This window comes from Globicephala melas, chromosome 17, assembly GCF_963455315.2.
Source record: "Globicephala melas chromosome 17, mGloMel1.2, whole genome shotgun sequence".
NCBI lineage: Eukaryota > Metazoa > Chordata > Mammalia > Artiodactyla > Delphinidae > Globicephala > Globicephala melas.
Window position 1 is genome coordinate 46140552 of NC_083330.1, and position 15104 is coordinate 46155655.

General features: G+C 42.3%; 1 protein-coding gene across 5 annotated transcripts in view; it reads right to left on the bottom strand.

Moving 5' to 3' along the window:
* The window catches only part of AZIN1 (antizyme inhibitor 1), a 32298-nt gene extending 17718 nt beyond the window's left edge, over positions 1-14580 (bottom strand). For 2 of the 5 annotated variants that reach the window (XM_060287164.1, XM_030863055.2), the window contains exons 1-2: positions 14218-14580; positions 9600-9737 (exon numbers count right to left, since the gene is read on the bottom strand). The gene's annotated coding sequence lies outside the window, so the exon portion shown is untranslated. Of the gene's footprint in view, positions 1-1248; positions 1367-9599; positions 9738-14217 lie in introns of those variants that run through there. The other 3 variants (XM_030863054.3, XM_030863050.2, XM_060287163.2) reach the window with 2 other exon arrangements.
* Positions 14581-15104: the final 524 nt, after the last annotated feature.

Here is a 15104-nt window from a genome sequence, read left to right on the forward strand (position 1 = left end):
AAACCCTGTGCTCAAATGAAATGTTCACTTGGAAGCCCAGTATTTCCAACAATTGAAAAGGCTTAAGTTGGTGGCTAAGCATAGACTATTCTTAAGTCTTTCCTACACCCGATCTCACTGAAAGAGTCCTAAAAGCAGTTCATAACCATACCCTCAGAAGCCTATGCTTGCAATTTTCTTAACATGTGAGCAAAAATACTTTAAAGTTTCACTGTTGCAAAAAGGTTCATGTTCTACATTTCTGCTTTACAAGGCACTAAAGTAAAGAAATATTTGAGTAAAATGTTTTCAAGAGGCATTTAAAGTTACTTGGTGGTAATGTTAAACCAAAAATCTGACACACAGCATGTCCTAGGGAGTCAGAATGAAAATAAGTGTGCATGTGTTGGGGGTGAGCAGAGTTTATACTGTATGCCAGATCCACCAAGTTAATCCACATCACAGGGAATTTCCAGGGATCTCTCCATTAAGAATGCAGACTCAGGGAATTCACCTGGTGGTCCAGTGGTTAGGACTCTGCACTTCCACTGTAGGGGGCCCATGTTCAATCCCTGGCTGGGGAACTAAGTGCTCCGGAGCAAAGTGCTCCGGCCAAAAAAAGGAATGCAGCAGACTCAAACCCAAATGATGCCAAACTTCCCCCATGTTCCAATCTAATCCTGGTTATAATTCCCAACGGACACTGCACCATTCTTTTTTTTTAAAGGTGTATAAATCAGAAACAGGACTGATTTATTGGTTCCAACATGTTATAGACCACTACATACTACAGTCTAGTGTTGCTGGACATTGACTTATTTAAATTAAACTTAAAAGAGCAAATCCATTTTTAATAAAAGCTCCCAAGTTTATTTCTATCAATAGACACTAAAATGTGTTCTCTACTCACAAGAGCCTTTGAGCTATTTTCAAAACCAAACACCTAAATATATGGTGAAAGAAAGCTCAGCTTATTTTACACTAATACAACTGCTGCAATCACAATACTATGTTTATAAACGAAATAATTTCCTCTTGGACATCATAGCTGGGAAGAAAAGAGCATGTTTAACAATCCTTATTTACACCTTCATATTGGTGTTTTTGGATAATACATTTTTCAGGAAGAGCTGCCAAGGAAAGAAAAGGCTCCCAAGAACCACACACTGCTCCCTGGAGTCTTTCATGAGGTCGTGAGTCCTCATGTCATCGAGAGGGTAGCTCCAAGAGGAGTGGTTGCAGCAGCTGGGCACTTGCCTTGTTACACACCTGCTACAAAGGCTTCTACAGTTGATTGTACTTCAGAAGAAACTGATACATCTCTCAAATAATCACAAGATAATTCTGGCAGCAACAGCCCACTTGACACCAAGCTGGATGAATATGAGTCTTGGATTTCTGAAGTGAAGACCTCCCTGGAAGTAGAACAGGGAGAGCCGAAAGTTTGAGAGTACTGTTTCAGAGACATCTAAGCAGGAAACCCAACCTTAACACATGACCAGTTTTCTAAAAGGAATTTTACTCATTAAAAATGAGAACTTAAGATATTTTGAAATTTACACTACTACTATTATTCTGAAGAAGCCTAAGGGTATTTCTATCTTTATTATTATTTTTTTACATCTTTATTGGAGTATAATTGCTTTACAATAGTGTGTTAGTTTCTGCTTTATAACAAAGTGAATCAGTTATACATATGTTCCCATATCTCTTCCCTCTTACGTCTCCCTCCCTCCCACCCTCCCTATCCCACCCCTCCAGGCGGTCACAAAGCACCGAGCTGATCTCCCGGTTCTATGCGGCTGCTTCCCACTAGCTATCTACCTTACGTTTGGTAGTGTATATATGTCCATGCCTCTCTCTCGCTTTGTCACAGCTTACCCTTCCCCCTCCCCATATCCTCAAGTCCATTCCCTAGTAGGTCTGTGTCTTTATTCCTGTCTTACCCCTAGGTTCCTCGTGACATTTTTTTTCTTAAATTCCATATATATGTGTTAGCATATGGTATTTGTCTTTCTCTTTCTGACTTACTTCACTCTGTATGACAGACTCTAGGTCTATCCACCTCATTACAAATAGCTCAATTTCGTTTCTTTTTATGGCTGAGTAATATTCCATTGTATATATACGCCACATCTTCTTTATCCATTCATCCGATGATGGACACTTAGGTTGTTTCCATCTCTGGGCTATTGTAAATAGAGCTGCAATGAACACTTTGGTACATGACTCTCCCTGAATTATGGCTTTCCCAGGGTACATGCCCAGCAGTGGGACTGCTGGGCCACATGGTAGTTCCACCTGTAGTTTTCTAATCTACCTTTATTATTACTTTTACATAGGCATTTGATGACTTAGCACTCAGCTCACAGCTTTAAAAATAGACACAATGGGGAAAAAAAAATAGACACAATGCTGTCAAAGTCACCTCTGCATTCTACATCCCACAGAAAAATGTTACTTACCACAGAGAATACCTTTGGAAATAATCGGCCAGAAGGGATGACACTGGTACTACAAACATGAGGTCTGGAGCAGGCCTCCAGGAAGGCAGTTCCAGGAAGCTACGTATCAGAACTAGTAGGTAGAAGTTCCAATAAATTGTGTGATCATAAGACCATATGAACTTTTGCCATGTTGGACCAAAAGTGATGGATAACAACAACAGCCTACACTGAGTACTTAGGATCATCAGGACAGGGGTTGCTTTAATTGACAGCAAGAGGAAAGCCAATAATGGCAATAAACACCCTTAAGTTTATTTTTCAACTGATAAGGTTGAAAAAAACTAACTCTAGAGGAAGAACACTAAAGGTGACTGCTGACGAATTATTTTAAAAAAAACAGACAAGAACAAGAATGAATAGGAAATACATAAAGGTGGGGGGAATCCTAAAGGAAATGAGCCCAACAGGCTAAGTTTGAAATGCTTGGGTAAAGGCTGCCCAATGAAATGCCTCACATTAAACTCTAAAATACATCTAAATGAGAAAATGGAAATACAGGATTTTCATAGCAATATACTTTTGCAAGTGAACTTGACAAGATTAGGCTCTCTTAAAAAATGTGTCTTGACTACCTGATGTGAAGACTAAATTTCTTCTGGAGCAAGTATGTACCTGTACATAAGTGAAATATGTAAATCCCTATGGTGATAAAAATGTAGTAACATTACAGATAACTATTATAATGCAACATGAATAGCAGCAAATACATAACCATATTATTTCAAGCTTTCTAGTTTTCCTGGTGCAGCACAGGAAATAACCTTTTAAATAAATGCACTTAACTACTATTTTGATTACCCTAGGGCAGATCTCATTGCCACCTCACCAAGAGGAAAATTTATTTTTATTATATAAAGCATGTGTCCATTACAATGACTGCAGTAAACACCAGGTTAAGGAAGACTGAATACCTCAGAAGCCCCTAAACATCTTTACAGGTAGCAGTGGTCGCATCTCCTTTAGAATAAGCATGTTCAGACTTTTCCAATCATCATTCCCTTGTTATTTAATCTTTTTATTCCTCTATCTGCCCTCTAAAACATCGGCTTTACTGGTTTTGAACCATGAATGGAGTCACTGTTGTTTTCCTACTATGACGTCTTTTGCTCAACTTTATAATTTCAATTCCTTCACACAGATAGATGGGACTGGAGTCCCATCTATTAATTTTCATTGCTGTGTACTATTCTTTGTAGATGTACAACATTTATTTATCCAAAGAGGACCTATAGGTTGTCCCATTTTTTTGCTATATTGTTTATAAACACCATAATATAATTTCTTGCTGTTATTTATGTACCCAAGGGGAACACTGCTCAAGTTGTGGTCTGCAAACTAGCTGATCCACAAATGAAGAACCAAGCAGTGTGCTACAGTCTAGGGCCACATACCTGGGAGTAGAAACTGCTGTTATTAGTGAAAAATTGTTTTTAAGGGCTTCCCTGGTGGCGCAGTGGTTGGGAGTCCGCCTGCCGATGCAGGGGACACGGGTTCGTGCCCCGGTCCGGGAGGATCCCACGTGCCGCGGAGCGGCTGGGCGTCCGGAGCCTGTGCTCCGCAATGGTAGAGGCCACAACAGTGAGAGGCCCGCGTACCGCAAAAAAAAAAAAAAAAAAAAAAAAAAATTGTTTTTAAGCCTTTTGCTCATTTCCCTACATGTTTTTTGCTTTTTCTTATTGACCTATAAGAGCTCTTCATGAATTCGGGATAGCAAATATCTCTCATTTTGAGTTTTATTTATTTTGCTATAGTATCCATGTTCAACATACTAGGATATCCCATCCTACTCTTGGTCATGCCAAATATAACATGCCAACCATGCTGAACCTAGATGATGAACTAAGGAGAGACTATACTTATTTAGGAGCTCTTTATAAACTGGGCACCACAGTATCTTTGCAGTAAAAAACAAAAAATAGGGAATTCCCGGGCGGTCCAGTGGTTGGGACTCCATGCCTCCACTGCAGGGGGCCAGGGTTCGTTCCTGGTTGGGGAACAAAGATCCCACAAGCCACCCCCCGCCAAAAGAAAGAAACAGATCAAAAATAATCTGAAGTCATATATTCAACGTAAACCTAATATTAAGTTCAGTCTGTATGAGCACATGAAGTATAGCAGGGAGCTGGATCTTAAGAACATGCTGGGCAACTAAAGAATTCAACTAGAATATAAAACTGAAAAGCCCCTACTGTCAAGAACAGTTTATTACACAAACCTAAGGAGAAAGAAGAGAATGTGTAATTCTTATGATTCTTATTAATAGATATTTTAAGATTAATCTGGCTAATACCACTCACATTCACAGTAACAATTATCCTAGAGTGATGCTGTCCAACAGAACTTTCTATGATGATTGAAACATTCTTTGTCACTGTCCAAAACAATAGCCATTAGCCACATATAATTCCCAAGCATTCAAAATGTGCCCAAGTAACTGAACAGCTGAATTTTTAATGTTATTTGATTTGAATTCTTTAAATTTATATAGCTACCTGGCTAGTGGCTACTGTACTGAACAGAGCAGTTCTAGAGAATGCTGTCTTCATAAAAAATTTTAAACTTCTAAGGATCAAGTCCACACACATCACAGATAAAAAAACAAGAACAAAAACCATGGTACCCCCAAATAATTTTGCTCAAGGTAACAAAGATCAATTCACAAGTTTACAAAACTAGACAGTAAAGGAAAGAAAGGTCAAAACTCCACACCAAGTAAATCCTAGAGAAATGAAATGTGTGCTTACATAAGATAATGAAGAAAGGTGGAAAAGTTTAGAGCAGAGCATCCTGAAAGGGTTTTATCATCTTGACTCCTGCTGCAACTCACTCAGTTACAGGCATTTAAGACCTCATGGTGGCTGGGTATGGTTTGGGCAGGCTGAACTTCATCAGCCTAATCCTTGCAACTCAGTACGCTGCACAAATATTTTCTACTTATGCCATAATATTCTTCACATTATTCCCTAGATTAGAAAAAAGGATGGCCAAATCTTTGTTTCAGTTAGGTTGTGACAAACTGCTTCAGTGTGCACGGATGGCCCTGGAATGGAGGTGAAGGACAAAATCATCTGTGTCTTCTAGGCCTTACCAACACGACGGCATTGCACTTGCAACGGCCTCCTTAGGCCGGTCTGAATAATGGCCAGCCTAAACCTGCAGCCTACCACTTACCTAGATTTTATAGCTTATGACGTACAGTTTACACAATACCTTATTTACTCCTAATCAGAAGAATTAAGTGTCTCTAAATGCTTTTTTGAGGGCAGAGAAGAAAAACCCCAAACTCAAAAACTCTGAATTTAAGACCAAAGGGAGTGTAATGGAATACACAGATTGGTAGTGACTATTAACTTTCTCAGCTCACTATCTTCTGTAATAAATGCAAGAACAATTTTATTCCCTTTAAAAATGGTCTACACTGCTTTCTAATCTATTTGGCCCCCCTAGAAAAGCCTAAATTTGCCTGAAGAAAGAATACCATGTCCCCCAAACCGTTTTACCCATTAACATCCTATTACTCCCATTGGGCTTCTACAGAATGCTTTTTTGCTATTTTACACAAGCAATGAGGCACCACTGAATACTACTTTTTGCATGCCAAGGGGATACACATACTTTAAAAACTGGTCCCTAAATCTGTGTATTTTCAATGATAGTTTTATTTGTCTTCGTGGTCAAAGAGCACCAAAAACCATTAATAAAAGTTCTGTGAATTTGCTTACATCACAGAATCTTTAAATTACCAAATATTGGTAATTTAAATATTTAAAATTTTAAACAAAATTTGTCCATTTAGACAAATCAATTAATTGAATCCCTTTTCTATTCTTAGAAACAAAACATTAAAAGTTATATGTTAATAATTAACTCAATCTGACGTCATCACTAGATCTGCTAATAAAAGCAGCTGGTTACAAGAGAATTTAGTTTTCTGAAACAGCCTTTAAAATTTTTCCATTAGGCTGATCTATTAATTATAATTGGCGCTCTAACTAAAATACCTTGAAAATATAGCCCACTGAAAAAACTACTGCAGCACAGAGCCTAAGAAATTTAAAACGTACACAAAAACTTTTCCACAATTAGAGCCCTTCAGTAATCTGAGATATTATTAAGCTTAAGCATTTGTTATGATATCTTTACAGTGTTCACACATTACACCACACACATATCCAAAAGAAAAAATTTTACTATGCAAGCAGCTTATAGTTTCCATATACTTAATGAAATGAACTATCTAAAAATTCAGATGGTTACCTGGATTTGAAAACCTAACTCTGAAGCCAAATCCTAGAGCTTAGACCACCTGCACAGAAATCCTACTGGAGTGCTGGAAGCATAACATGGGTCATGGAATTATACATTTTGCAGTGCTTTGTGCTAAGTGTTTTCCATGAAGGCCAGTGTGTTAAATCCTTTGACTTCTAATTTTCCAAACAATATTGTTGCTCCACAGGAAATATCAGGATTTCAATGTCTAGTATTGCAAACAGCTATTGATATCTAAGGACATTTCTGGAATGTACAATTTCTCTTGCCACCTTTACTAATTCTAGTCAAGAAACCTTTAGGGCAAGGTATCTTTTTGGATTCAAAATTTCTCAGATTTTAGAATGGCAATTTAGTACATATACGTTTAATATATTATTTAACGCTCTCCAGGAGGCAGCAGAATTAGGAATATTAGCACTAAACAGGATAAGTCAAAATAAAAATAGCCTCATATTAGCTCAGATTCAGGTCAACTTTTTGTTCCCAAATCAGGTTAGGTCACATCAAGGAAGCTATATAATTTTTTTTAACTTTTGGATTTTGGAATTACATGAATAAGGGATTGTGGCTGTAGCTTTATAGCAAAGCACCAAGAACTAAAGTTTCACTTAACATAATATACACTGTACCTGGGCATAATAAATAAGTCAGTCACTTTGGCTGCCGGAACCTTCAGAATGTAGTGTTAGCATTTTCTACCTGTGCCTATATACACTACGCCTCCACAAACAAAAAAAGACGCGGAAATTATAGACTTTTTGAGTTCTACAATATTAATTACCTTAAAGACTTTTCCCTGAGTTGGCAGAATCATTTATAAATGTATGAGCTCACTAATATGTTTCTCAAGCCTAAGAGGAAACACCAGTAGAAATATAAAATATAATGCCAAGTTAGGTTTCCATTAAAGAGACTTGGGGCTTCCCTGGTGGCGCAATGGTTGAGAGTCCGCCTGCCGATGCAGGGGACGCGGGTGTGTGCCCCAGCCTGGGAAGATCCCACATGCGGCGGAGCGCCTGGGCCCGTGAGCCATGGCCGCTGAGCCTGCGCATCCGGAGCCTGTGCTCCGCAACAGGAGAGGCCACAACAGTGAGAGGCCCGCGTACCGCAAAAAAAAAGAGACTTGAAATAAAAATCTTATCCTTTAATATGGTCGTGCTTAAAACATGAAGCTTGTTATGAAACTTCCAACTTAGAATCTATTCCCCTCTCAACTATGGAGTCAACTACACCCCACTCAAAAAAGTTTTATATCTCTAAGCCAACTTGGGAGAAAACATCAGATATCCTGGAAGGAGAATAGATGACTAACAAAAATTAAAGAGATAACTGGCTTGGCAGTGAACTGGTGGCAACTGTACTTCTCTTTAATATGCATACAAGCCACTTGGTTAAAATGCAGATTTCTGATTCAGGTTTGGGTGGAGCTGAGAGCCTGCAGTTCTATTCTAGGTTATGCTAATACTACTGTTCCAAAGACCACACACTGCATTAACAAAGGGCGATTAAAACCCTCAAAAAAAGATAAATCATTGTATCAATTTACAGTTAAAGGAACTGTTCTAGTTCAACTTTATTTTACAGCTGTGATTTAAAAAATAAGCAATATGCTCAAATTCACACAGCTAGGAGAAAGCCAGTATGAGAGTACAGGAAACCCTCCAGCCTGGGTTCCAAGTCAGTAGAACTTTCAAGAATTCGTATTATTTAAACTGTTTCCCCCCTTTCTCTTTAGACTTAAAAAAAGAAGTCTAAAATTGTAATTTGAGGTTAACAGTAAATGTGTTGAAAAGGTCTGCTTTAACATACACCCTCCAATTAGATCTCTTTCCTGAAATTTTCTAACGTTACTCCCTCCAAGTCTCTAGCCCACTTAAAGGCATCCAAACCTCAACACCAAAACCCAAATTTCAATTGCAAGAAATCTACAAATAATAAAAAATTTTAAATGAACCACACAAATCTAGCAGCACAAGTTCAAACAACAGTTTACTGTGGAACTGCATTGGGCACAGAGGTTTAAATTCAAAGTTAAATCCATACACAGAAAATCAAGTATAGTCAAAAACTATCCCTGAAGATATCTTGGGAAGGTAGCCGGTTGAGAGATAAACATGTATCATCTCTCAGCAATACCTCTAAAAACAACCAGTTTTTCTACCAGGTGAGTATTATACAAAGTCATTTTGTGAAAAAGAACATGAACTCTTAGAAATTACATTGTATTTGGCAAGATGCTCATAACTAGAAAAATAAGAACTAAGATTCACCTCTTATATCTCATGCTCTGTGGTAGAGGTTTGAGTGGAATGGAGAGCAGAATTTTTTGCCTGAATACTTGAATTCAAGTATTGAATACTTGAATACTCCAAATACTTGAATCTAACAAGTTAAATGACTGAATGGCGTGCTAAACTACTACCCACACCTCATTAAAACACAAACGAAAAACCACCTCTCCAACTTATATTAAAATCTGGAATAGTAAGATTTCCTAAAACTTACCCTGCAGTATGTACTTAGATATAGTAAATAAGGATCCAGCCACTAGTAAACAATGCATACAACTGAATCAACTTTAAGGAAGTGGGGGAGTTCCCTGGTGGCCTAGTGGTTATGATTTCAGGCTCTCTCACTGCCATGGCCTGGGTTCAAGCCCTGGTGGGGGAGCTGAGATCCCTCAAGCCACCCAGTTGGGCCAAAAAAAAAGGTGGGGGGTGGGGTGGGGTGTAAGTGGTAAATACAATTTCAAGTTTTGAAAAAGACTGAGCAACAAGAACTCTCCTTTACTTCTACTTTACAAGACCCTCCCTCACACTCTGCAGATGTGAAAATACTTACATGGACAAGTTAGGAGATGGAACCCCCCTATCATCAGCTAGGTTCCCAAGGTGGCTCAGCGTTGAAGTCGAACTGCTCTCTATACAGCACTTCTCCTAGGCCCTCTGGGTAGTTGTATACTTGGTCAGAAAGTTCGCCCTAAAGAAGAAAATAAAAATATATAAGTCCAGTGGTAAAAAATGTTAGGTGGCGCTTCAAGAAGGTTAAATTGATGTAAAGATTAAGTGCGGGAAGAAGTTTTAGTTTGAAGTGTTTCATTAAAGCACATTACACAAAATGATGTTTCCAAAGGGTTTATCACAGTACCAAGTACTTTTTTATGTAGTAAGCATTTCCAAGCTGCTAGAGTACAGAACTGACAGAATTTGAGGTCATGGTCATCTTACCAAGTTACTCTATCTACCTACTCAGTTTCCAGCCTTCACCGAATTTCATTTTTGCTTTTATTTGTCCTCCAAAACTCAAACTTCTAAGTGGCCTCAAATTTTAAGATGTCCAAGTGCCCTCACTAACCTGGTGTGTATGCAAGATTTTATATGTATATCTAATAGTGTGAAACTACCCACAAGCCTTCTTCTACTCTCCAAATTCTAAGTTCTTCTTTGCTTAAGTGTAAAATCCTACTACACATCCAAGAGAAAAACATTTTGTGACTTAGCTAATACACTAAGTACACATGTGAAATAACTTTTGAGACCTGCCTTACGTATCCGACAAGTAACCTCTTAAGGTTTACCTCCTCCTCATTCCCAACCTAAGTCACTCTACTATCACTAGGAACAACATATGAATGTGAACGTGCTTGGCACGCTACAAAATGCTAAATAAGTTTTAGAAATGGTTTTTACCTATTATGATTTGACAGGATAGACTTATCACCTCTAATCTAAACAGCTACATCTATACTTCTATTTGTAACTCAGTGATTGCTACCTTAAAGTAATACAACCTGACAGTATCTGCTAGAAGATGGGTGGTAAAAAGGGAACCAGAAAAATAATGAAATTTAGGAATTAGAAGAATCTGAGATTTCAGAAGCACTCTAGACAATCTTAAGCATATCTCATCTCAACCAGGACAGAGGCACCCTTAGGGGAGGTAAAATGTTCTTTCAGTCTACTAGGGGTATCCTGCTCACATGCTCAATGACACTTATGGACAATGAGGCAAAAATCCATACTAATATGCAACAGTGACTATATCATCACGTTAGATTCCAACTAAGTACTCCAAAACAAACGTTCCAATTCTTCCCAAACCAAGGTAATTTTAAAAGTAAATTAAAAGCCGACTCACGCTAGAGACAGAGACAGAGTTTACTCTAAACTGTTCTAAGGAATAGGATAATTATCCTGGCTGAGACATTTTCATCCATCCCCCCCACCCCGACCCGCTATAGATCAATAGCTATTTTGCTGCTTAATGCAACCCAGGAGCAGTACTGTGAAATATTGAGAACATTACACTTCAGACATTCAAGAATGTTCTTCAGCAGGATCTCTAAAATATTTCCACCTAATGAAAAAGATACTAGTAGGAAATGAAGACTCTAAACTTTGAAAGGTACCCTTTAATATAAATAAAAGGGGTACAGGGCCATTTACACAAAGGATGAACTGAATGTTCATCTGTACAGTCAAGATAAACCATAAGAGGAGGTTAAATAAAAATATGGAGGGTTTCCCTGGTGGCTCAGTGGTTGGGAGTCTGCCTACCAGCGCAGGGGACGTGAGTTTGGCCCGAGAAGATCCCACCTGCCGCAGAGCAACTAGGCCCGTGCACAGTAACTACTGAGCCTGCGCTCTAGAGCCTGTGAGCCACAACTACTGAGCCCGCCTGCCACAACTACTGAAGCCTGCACGCCTAGAGCCCGTGCTCCACAAGAAGAGAAGCCACCGCAATGAGAAGCCCGACGACGACCCAACACAGCCAAAAATAAATAAATAAATTTATAAAAAAATAAAGATATGGAAAAATAGTAGGTATAGGGAAAGATAAATTTTTCTCATTTAGAATGGTGTTTCTATCAGTTGGATCGTGTACAACACTGCAATCAAATTCCTTAACTGTTTGAAGAGAATGTCCGTTTCTACACTATCTTGGCAGACAGCACAGGGAAAACTACAGTTAACCGAGTCAGCAGCTGGCCAATAAATCACCAAAAACCTCCCATCACTTTGACAGTAACTACCCAGAAACTTAGTATCCCCCAAACTATCAGTATTTCTTTGAACAACTTACATTGCCTTTACCAATGACTTTTCAAGTTGTTCTGGGTATTCTTTCCAAAAACCCCAAACCCTAGTCCAATCATGAGAAAAATATCAAACAAACCCAAATTGGGGACACTTTACTGGGTATCTGGCCAGTACTTCTCTAGACTGTCAAAGACATGAGAAACTGTCACAAATCAGAGACGACTGGGGAAGACATGACAACTAAATGTAGTGTGGTATCTTGGATTGGCCCCTGGACAGAAAGCACATTAAAAACTGGTGAAATCCAAAGAAAGTCTGGAGTTTAAGTGGCCGTAATGTATCAAAGTAGTTTCTTAATTTTGACAAATGTACTATGGATACCTCTTATAATAAGGTAAACTAGGTGAGAAATACAAAGTTACTCCATGTTATCTTTGTAACTTTTCCATAAATCTAAAATTATTCCAAAATAAGGTTGTTTAAAAAAAAAATCAGGCAAGATATTCATATAATGGACTACTACTCGGCAGTTAAAAGTAACAATTTACTGATGAATGGATGAATATCAAAAACATTCTGAGTTAAAGAAGCCTTTCACAAAATACAATGCATACATTATATATGCCTATGGAAGTTCTAGAATAGGTTTACATAATAACTAATCTATATGGTTAGTAAAAAGTCAGAACAGTGGTTGCCTCTGTGGGTAGTGAGGGATGGAGTTTGAAGGGGCAAAAGAGAATTTTCTGGGTTTGATGGCAATGTTCTCATCTTTGTTAAAGATTTGGATTACACAGCTGTATTTCTGTCAAAACTCGTCAAATGATATACTTAAGATTTGTGCATTCTGCTGTTTTGTGAATTTTACCCTATTAAACTCTACTTAATGATATGTGCATACTGAAGTTGGAGGGGTGGTGAAGTGTTCTGGTGTCTCCAACTTACTTTGAAATACAAAGAAAAATAAGACTGATGAATGCACAGTGGAATGGCAAATAAAGGAAAATGTTAAGTGTTTACTGAACGTAGGTGAGGGTACAATTCTTTCACTCCCTCTGTATGTTTGACAATTTATAAGTTAAACCTGGGTGGCAGGAGGGACGGCACTGATTATTACTTGATTCCAGCACCTACCATATCACCTATAATCATCAGGAGCCTATCTTTCCTTCTAACTCTTCTGGGCTTATTTGCCTTCATAACCAGCATCTGTACTCTCCTATGGTTGCAAAAGAAATCAAAGGATTGTTAGAGCCTTGCCCTATAATCATTAGCTGTATTTCTGCCAGGCTCGTCCACATCAACCTTTCCTTGATCACACATCCTTCTTAAGTGTCCTCCGGTTCCCATCCAAGCAGGGGGTTCAACAGTGGAAGCCAGACGGGACACAAAACATCTTAATGTATTCACGAGGCAATCACAAAAGCCAGTTAAATCTGCTGAAACATCATGGGGCCGTAAACTGTGTTCCCGACCGTTTCAGGTCGCCGAACCAGCAGCTTAGCCTAAGAAACACACGTTCAGGATATACACTGGGGAAGGGTTAAAACAGCACCATTAACTGCCAAAACAGTGCTTGATAAGCCACCCAAGCCTACCGCTCTCCCTCTCTGCCCTGGAATCGTGGCGCGGCCGGGAAAACGAAGCCATGGTGACTAATCCTCGGGCTTCAGGAGGTGGCTGGGGTGAGTGAAGGCGACTCGACCCAATCAGGAGCGCCGCAGGGGGCGGAGCAGCAGCCCCGAGGCTTCCAGAAGAGGCCAAAGGCCTCTCGCTCGCTACCTGACACCGGGGCTTCCCCGCCGCCTGGCCCCTTGCGGCGTCAACTTTCCTCCAGCAGAGGGGGGCCGCACTCCCCGCACCCTCGAGCACCCGTCCTCCTCCGGCAGCTGTCACAGGAGGCCGGCGCCGGGCCCGCCCCGCTCCATTCATAACCTAAGGCCGCGGCGGTTGCAACCGGTCGCGCTCCCGCCAGGCTCCCGAGGCTAAGGCGCGGCGCCGCTCAGGGTCGGGCGGCGGGACCAAGGCCCCTCAGGGCTGCAGCCAGTCCCCCTCCCCGGAAACAGCAATGCACCACGGGAGCGGGGTGGGGGCCGCACGCCGCCCGGAGGCGCCGCCGACCCCCGGCGGCGAGACCCCCGCGCGCGCCCCCACACACACGCCCCCTCGCCCCAACAGCAGCTGCTCGGGCTCGGCCCGGCGGCCAGCGGCCTCCCGCCGCCCCAGTCCGCCGCGCCGCCGCCACCGCGGAAGCACCGGCAGCCGCCACACACGCCGCCATCCGCCATGTTCGAGGCGGCCGGCCGCGGGGCGCTGCGGGGACGCCGGCCGGGCGGCGGGGCCCAGCCGGAGGCACCCGGCAGCACCCCAAGGCCGCCCCGCGCCCCGGCCCCGGCCGCGCCCTTCGGGTCAGTACTCACGTGAGATAACGGCCCAAAGAGTCGGGTAAAGCGTCTTCTCTTTTTAGGCGGAATTTTTAAAGAGGGATGTGGTTACCTTGAGCAGAAATACCCAAGGCGGCCTGGGCCATAGGCTGCGGGGACGACGTGGGGGGAAAAGCGCGGCACCGACACCAGCTGTGCAGCAGTGGCGGCGGCGGCCGAAGGAAAGAAATAGAACAACAGCGCGGGCAGAAGAAGAAAGGCGAGGGCTGGGTGCGGAGAAGATTCAGCCTCGTCACACCGCAGAGCAGAGAGCGAGAAAGGATGAGAAGAGGCAGAGAAGGCGAAGAAACCAAACACTGCAACCGAGCGAAGAGCCAGGGAGTGTGAGAAGGCGGCACCAGAGACGCCAGTATTTATACAAAGGGGGCGGGGTCTAGTGACGTCGCTCCGGCAGGGTCGCCGCGGGAGCCGGGCGGAGCGGGGCTGCGGCCCGGAGAGAAGGGAGGGGGCGGAAGAGAAAGGGGTACGGCGCGGAGGGAGAGAAAGGGGGTGGGGCCGGGCGACCCTGCGATGCAGGTGCCGGGCGTCCGGTAGCTTCCCGCCCTCCGCAGCTTCCCCGCCCGTGGAAGACCGTCGCGCGGACGTGGGCGGGCGGGGGATAAGGGAGGTGGCTCCGGTAGAACGCTGCATCGCCCGCGCCCCTGCTGCCTGGGCGCCTGCGCTCACGCCCGAGGCGGGCCCGGGCGCTTTAGGAACTGGGCCGGGCGGCCGCAGCGCCGAGCGCAGTCCGGGGCCATGGGCTGCGCGACGCGAGCACTGCCTGGAGAGGGTGAAAGGGAGGTCCGTGCCAGCCACCCCGGAGACTCCCCCCCTCGAGAGCCTCCGCTTTGGAGGGCTCTGTAGGCTGCGCCTGGGGACTGCCC